Genomic DNA, 6309 nt, shown 5'->3' with positions numbered 1-6309 from the left:
ACGGCAGTGTTTAAAAAAATCACAAGGACTGGTTACTGTGGCCTCAAGGGCAATGCATGACTAGATAAATTCCTCTGGCAGGAATGAGATAGGATGGAGCCAAGTCAACTGGGGAAGAATCTGTGATGCAAGAAGCAACACATGATGGGAGACAGTTCTCTGGCAGCGTGGCCTGAGATCTCCCTAGGCAGCCAGGAAAGAATCCCGGTCATTATCAGAATCTAGTGTAACTGTAAAATATGACCTAATTAAGAGGTGTGTCAGCAACAGATGGAGAGTGTGCCTTCATGCTTCCCTCAGAGCGATAAACAAAGTGACGGCAATCACACTCCAACGCAGGCGTGAAAGTAGCAACCACCTCATAGAGTTGTTTTAAATTCATTAATACCCTCTTTGCACTGAGAACTATCCCTGAAAAGTAGCAAATGCCTGGCCAGTGACAGCTATTGATAGTATTGATTTCTCATTTGGGAAATCTTTTTTCTTCTTCACAGATGAAACCCTCTCCACACAGAGACATGAAATCTTAGAAAATTATCTTTTTTTCTTAAGCCTTCAATTTACTTACACATTATTTTTCAGAAGGTTTTTTTTTTTTAATCTTCATACTTCCAATTATTGCAGTCTAAAGAGTGAAAGGAGTTACTCAAATCTTTTGTTATAAATAAATCTTAAAGAAGTTAATTCACAGAAGTAAAAGATTTCTCAAAAATAAATTATTCCTGGGACTTGCCTGATGGTCCAGTGGTTAAGAATCTATTTTCCAATGCATGGGACTCAAGTTTGATCCATGGTCCAGGGAGATCCCATGTGCCAAGGGGCAACAGAGCTCACGTGCCACAACCACTGAGCCTGCACTCTAGAGCCTGGGACTGCACCTACATAGCCTACATGCCTAAAAGCCTCTGCATTGCAACAAGAGAAGCCACCACAAAGCTTGTGCACTGCAACTAGAGTGTAACTCCACTAGCCACAACTAGAGAAAGCCTTCAAACAACAATGAAGACCCAGAGCAGTCGAAATAAAATAAATAATGAATTAACACTCATCAAATATTTGTTCTATAATACCATGTGTCAGACACAATCCAAGTTCACTGTCATTGTGGAGCTTATAGATTAGCAGCTGGGAAGACATTGAACACATGCAAATACAATTATGACAAGGCTGAGAAAGTGCAAACTGTTATATAAGGGTTTAGAGAGTTCACAAAACCTTTTCAGGGGATGGAATTTTTATGTTAAGACTGAAAGAACAAGGTAACCATGTTAAAGTTGTAGTCAGGGGAAGTCTGGAGAATTGTGGGGGATGACAGAAGAAGAAAAGCAGCAGGGGGCCTGAAAATTAAGCTAATGTATTCTAGGCAAAATCCCAAGGTAAGAAGAAGGGTGACCTCTCATCACAAAGAACCAAGAGGCCAGTTTCTGAAATGGAAAAGAGTGAGGAAAAGAACGACACACAGCAATCCTTCACAATGAGGCAGAAGGAAAATCACACAGAGCCTGGGAAGCCTTCATCTTCAAATCAGTGGGAAACCATTGAAGAGTGTAAGGAGAGAGACACAATCAGATGTGCTTTATGGGAGGGTAAGAGACTGTCACAGAATCCAGTTGAAAGATGATGATACCTCGGACTTGGTGTGATGACAGTGACAATTTAGAAAAGTAAATGGATTAGAGAAGTGTGTAAGAGATAGCATAGAAAAGAATTGGTGATTAATTAATGGGGAGAAGGAGGCATGGTGAGGAAGACATAATTATAGATCAATGATGACTCCGAAGTTACTGGCTAAATCAACTGAGTGGATGGTGATGGCCTTTACTAAGTTAGAGAACACTTGAGAAGATAAAAATTTGGGAGTAGGAAGGTGAGTTCTGTTTTAGAAAACATTGAGATTTACATGCCTATTATGAAACATTCTGTGGCATACCTAGCTGAACACTAGAAAGGCAGATATGATGTTCTGGGGAAGATATTTTGCTGGAGAAATGAATTTGATAATCACCAGCATGACAATGATAATGGGAGTCTCAAGAGTAAGTGAGAATCTCTAAGGAGAGTTGATAGAGTGACAAGAGCTGAGAAACTCAGCAAGGAGCCCTTAGGAACTTCGAGGTAGAATGAACAGTAGAGGAGAAATAGTCAACAGGCAAACAGAAGGAACAACCAAGGTAGACAGCAGGATATACCATCACAAAACCAGGGAAAGAGAAGTTGTCACCAAGGAGTTATCAGCTGCATCAAACACTACTAGGAAGTTGAAATTCAAATCTATATTTAAGATTACAGTGGATTTAGTGGAATAGAAGTCTTTGCTAATCTTCAGAAGAATGTTCTCAGATAAGTGAAGGCAACATTCTCTTGGGTAGACCAGTTGTTTTGGTAGCAGGCCATGTTTTATACTTTTAAGTTCAGTTCAGTTCAGTCACTCAGTCGTGTCCAACTCTTTGCGACCCCATTAATTTCAGCATGCCAGGCCTCCCTGTCCATCACCAACTCCCGGAGTTCACTCAGACTCACGTCCATCTAGTCAGTGATGCCATCCAGCCATCTCATCCTCTGTCGTCCCCTTCTCCTCTTGCCCCTAATCCCTCCCAACATCAGAGTCTTTTCCAATGAGTCAACTCTTTGCATGAGGTGGCCAAAGTACTGGAGTTTCAGCTTTAGCATCATTCCTTCCAAAGAAATCCCAGGGCTGATCTCCTTCAGAATGGACTGGTTGGATCTCCTTGTAGTCCAAGGGACTCTCAGGAGTCTTCTCCAATACCACAGTTCAAAAGCATCAATTCTTCAGCACTCAGCCTTCTTCACAGTCCAACACTCTCATCCATACATGACTACTGGAAAAACCATAGCCTTGACTAGATGGACCTTTGTTGGCAAAGTAATGTCTCTGCTTTTCAATATGCTATCTAGGTTAGTCATAACTTTCCTTCCAAGGAGTAAGCGCCTTTTAATTTCCTGGCTGCAGTCACCATCTGCAGTGATTTTGGAGCCCAAAAAATAAAGTCTGACACTGTTTCCGCTGTTCCCCATCTATTTCCCATTAAGTGATGGGACCAGATGCCATGATCTTAGTTTTCTGAATATTGAGCTTTAAGCCAACCTTTTCACTCTCCTCTTTCACTTTCATCAAGAGGCCTTTTAGTTTCTCTTCACTTTCTGCCATAAGGGTGGTGTCATCTGCATATCTGAGGTTATTGATATTTCTCCCGGCAATCTTGATTCCAGCTTGTGTTTCTTCCAGTCCAGCGTTTCTCATGATGTACTCTGCATAGAAGTTAAATAAGCAGGGTGACAATATACAGCCTTGACGTACTCCTTTTCCTATTTGGAACCAGTCTGTTGTTCCATGTCCAGTTCTAACTGTTGCTTCCTGACCTGCACCTTTAGTGGATCAAAAAGTTAGTGTGGCTGCTATGACTACAAGAAACCTATTCACCTGCAAAAAAAAAAAAAAGTCACATAAGCAGAAATGGGGGCATATGGACGATCTATGTGGCATTACAATTTATTTGGCACTATAGCAAACTTCTATGTATTTATTCTTTATTATACTATTTGTATAATAGTATATACAAATTCCTGTGGATTAAACTTTGGAAGAAAAATAGCATTCTTGGAGGAAAAGGGAATTTGGAAACTAACTTGGGAGGTTAGGAGTGAAGAAGAGGACAAAATAGGACACTAGGAAGAGACTGTTGGAACACGTTTGGTGCAAAGGATAGAGAGTCAAAGCAGTGCCACGTGGGAACTGTGGACAGCGTGAGGAGTGAAAATGTTTAATGCTGACGAGAAAAAACTGCAGTGAAGGCGAGGTTAGAGCCACAAGGAGAACAGACGGCAGAGAGAGTGAGAAATTCCAACAGGGAGTAGGATGCTTCAGACTCAGAGGAGAGGTCCAGGGAGAAGGGGAAGGCAGTGTCGCCATGGAGATTCGGAGATGGGAAGTTGGCAGTGGTCCAGCTGGCTCCCTCTAGTTTCTTCATGAGGTTGCAGACAAGGTCACCAGTGAGAATAGGAGGGGACAGCAGGTAATCAGGAAGTAAAGAGAGTAGGAAAGGGTTGGAATACATTCCAAAGAGCTTTTTATTTTTATGTTTTCAACAGAGTGGTAACATTTATTAGGAAGGAGGGATTCAATTACACTTCTACATCACACATAAGAAACAGACTGTAACCATTGTTTCTAAAGCGGAAGGAAGGGAGGCAGAGCACCCTGACTCCCAGGAGACAGGCAGCTTCAGCTGAACAAGGAGGGGAGTACGGGCTGAGGGTGGATTAGGCTACTGCTCACCACTCCCGCACAGTGAACTTTAGTGACTCCTATACCTCCTGGCCCCACAGAGCCTGCAGCCCAGTAGAAAGCTGTGTTCTCTAGCAAACACTTGGGTTATGGCTGGTGGCAGGGAGGAAAAAGGTCTTTTGCTTTCTTTTGCTGCTCCTCTGGGTTGTGTTTGTTTTTTTTTTTTTTGCCTTTACTGACATGGTTGCTGGAGGGGCCAGGAGGGCAGTAGCTGTGGTTGGGCTGACTTCAGATAATTCAAGTGCTGGGGGAGTGGAGTCAGAGGAAGTGTGAGGGGGTGCAGGCCACCACCAGGACCTGGTGGGGTGCTCAGTCCAATGCGTTCTGGCTCTTAGAGGCTGGAGAAGTGGCAGGGAGTCCAGGGAGCCTTAAGACTGCTGTTCTGAACCATCTTGTTGGGTGCCTGCTGGGCACTGTATTCTGGGTTTGGCTCACTGAATTTAGGAACCTCAGAATAAACCATACGGAATTCTCCAATCTTCTGAAGATCACACCCATGGCCAGTGCACAATGGCACACAACCTTTGAACACCGAATAACTTTTAGTGAGCTGGATAGTGTAGCCAGGCTGGATCAGGTTGGCCTTATCGTCCCAGACAGAGATATTGATGCCGCCAGTTTTGTCTGCCACTTCGCAGGCCCACACCTCGTCCCCATTCTTTGTCTTGGTCACTCAGACTGTCTCCAGCACAATGAAATGAGGTTCAAGTTCTTGAGCCCGGGCTTGATATACTTCACAAAGGTCTCCATCATCATACTGCTCAAGCCTCAGCATCACACCAGCAAGACTGCTGGACACTGCATGCCACTGAGCCGTTTGCAGGCCAAAAAGCTTTTTATTAAAGTGAGCATGGTTTGGTTGGGGAGCTTGTAGTCTTGACTATTCCTACACTTTGCAATTTAAGTCATAAGTATTTGGGACTCTTGACATGGTTTGCATTATACTCTAGAGATCAAGTAAGAAAATTATGTTAGTCTTAGAAAAATGAATGATTGCAATAGAATATAAAAAATATGAATTACTGTTAAGATATCTTATATTCATTATATATATGATTAAGTTTTAACACTTGGTGGTATATTTTTAATTTTTTAAATTCATTTCTATTGGAGTATGAAAGTGAAGTTGCTCAGTCGTGTCCCACTATTTGCGACCCCATAGACTATAGCCTACCAGGCTCCTCCATCCATGGGATTTTCCAAGCAAGAATACTGGAGTGGATTGCCATTTCCTTCTCCAGGAGATATTCCTGACCCAGGGATTGAACCCAGGCCTCCCACATTGTAGGCAGACGCTTTATGGTGTGAGCTACAAGGGAATTGCTTTAAAATATTGTGTTAGTTTCTGCTGTACAGCAAAGTAAATCAACTATACATGCACATATATTCCCTCTTTTGGGATTTTCTTCCCATTTAGGGCACCAGAGAGTGCTGAACAGAGCTTCCTCAGCTATACAGGAGGTTCTCATTAGTTATCTGTTTGAAGCTGTAGTTTTAAAACTTGACATAAACTTGCCGCAGTTTCATGTTGTACAAATTCTTTTCATCAAAGTGAATGCACGTGGATTATGCCCTCTCCTTTAGCAAGATTTTTGTTGACTTTTTTGCCATTTTCAACCCCTTCTCATAGCTGCACTGATCTATGTTGTTGTTCAGTGGCTAAGTAGTATCTGAGTCTTTGCGACCCCATGGACTGTAGCCTGCCAAGCTTCACTGTCCTTGGGGTTTCCCAGGCAAGAATACTGGAGTGGATTGCCATTTCTTCCTCCAGGGGATCTTCCTGACCCAGGGATTGAATTTGCATCTCTTGAGTCTCCTGCATTGACAGGCAGGTTCTTTACCACGGGACCATTCAGGGAAACCCTATATCCATTCTTTAAGATGTTGAGGTTTTCCATATCCTCCCACCTTCTGAATAAACTGTACACTATTAAATGGTGCCCCTCTCTTCTCCCAACCTGCTAGTTTTCCCTTTATTTAACAATAACTAATAATGTGCACTG

General features: G+C 42.7%; 1 pseudogene; it reads right to left on the bottom strand.

Annotated features, from left to right (window-relative positions):
- Window positions 1-4340: 4340 nt before the first annotated feature.
- On the bottom strand, window positions 4341-5062 carry LOC133260224 (SOSS complex subunit B1-like; annotated as a pseudogene).
- Between the last annotated feature and the right edge of the window lie 1247 nt (window positions 5063-6309).

Source organism: Bos javanicus, chromosome 14 (genome assembly GCF_032452875.1).
Source record: "Bos javanicus breed banteng chromosome 14, ARS-OSU_banteng_1.0, whole genome shotgun sequence".
In the NCBI taxonomy this organism is placed as follows: domain Eukaryota; kingdom Metazoa; phylum Chordata; class Mammalia; order Artiodactyla; family Bovidae; genus Bos; species Bos javanicus.
This window is presented reverse-complemented; position numbering and strand designations above follow the sequence as displayed.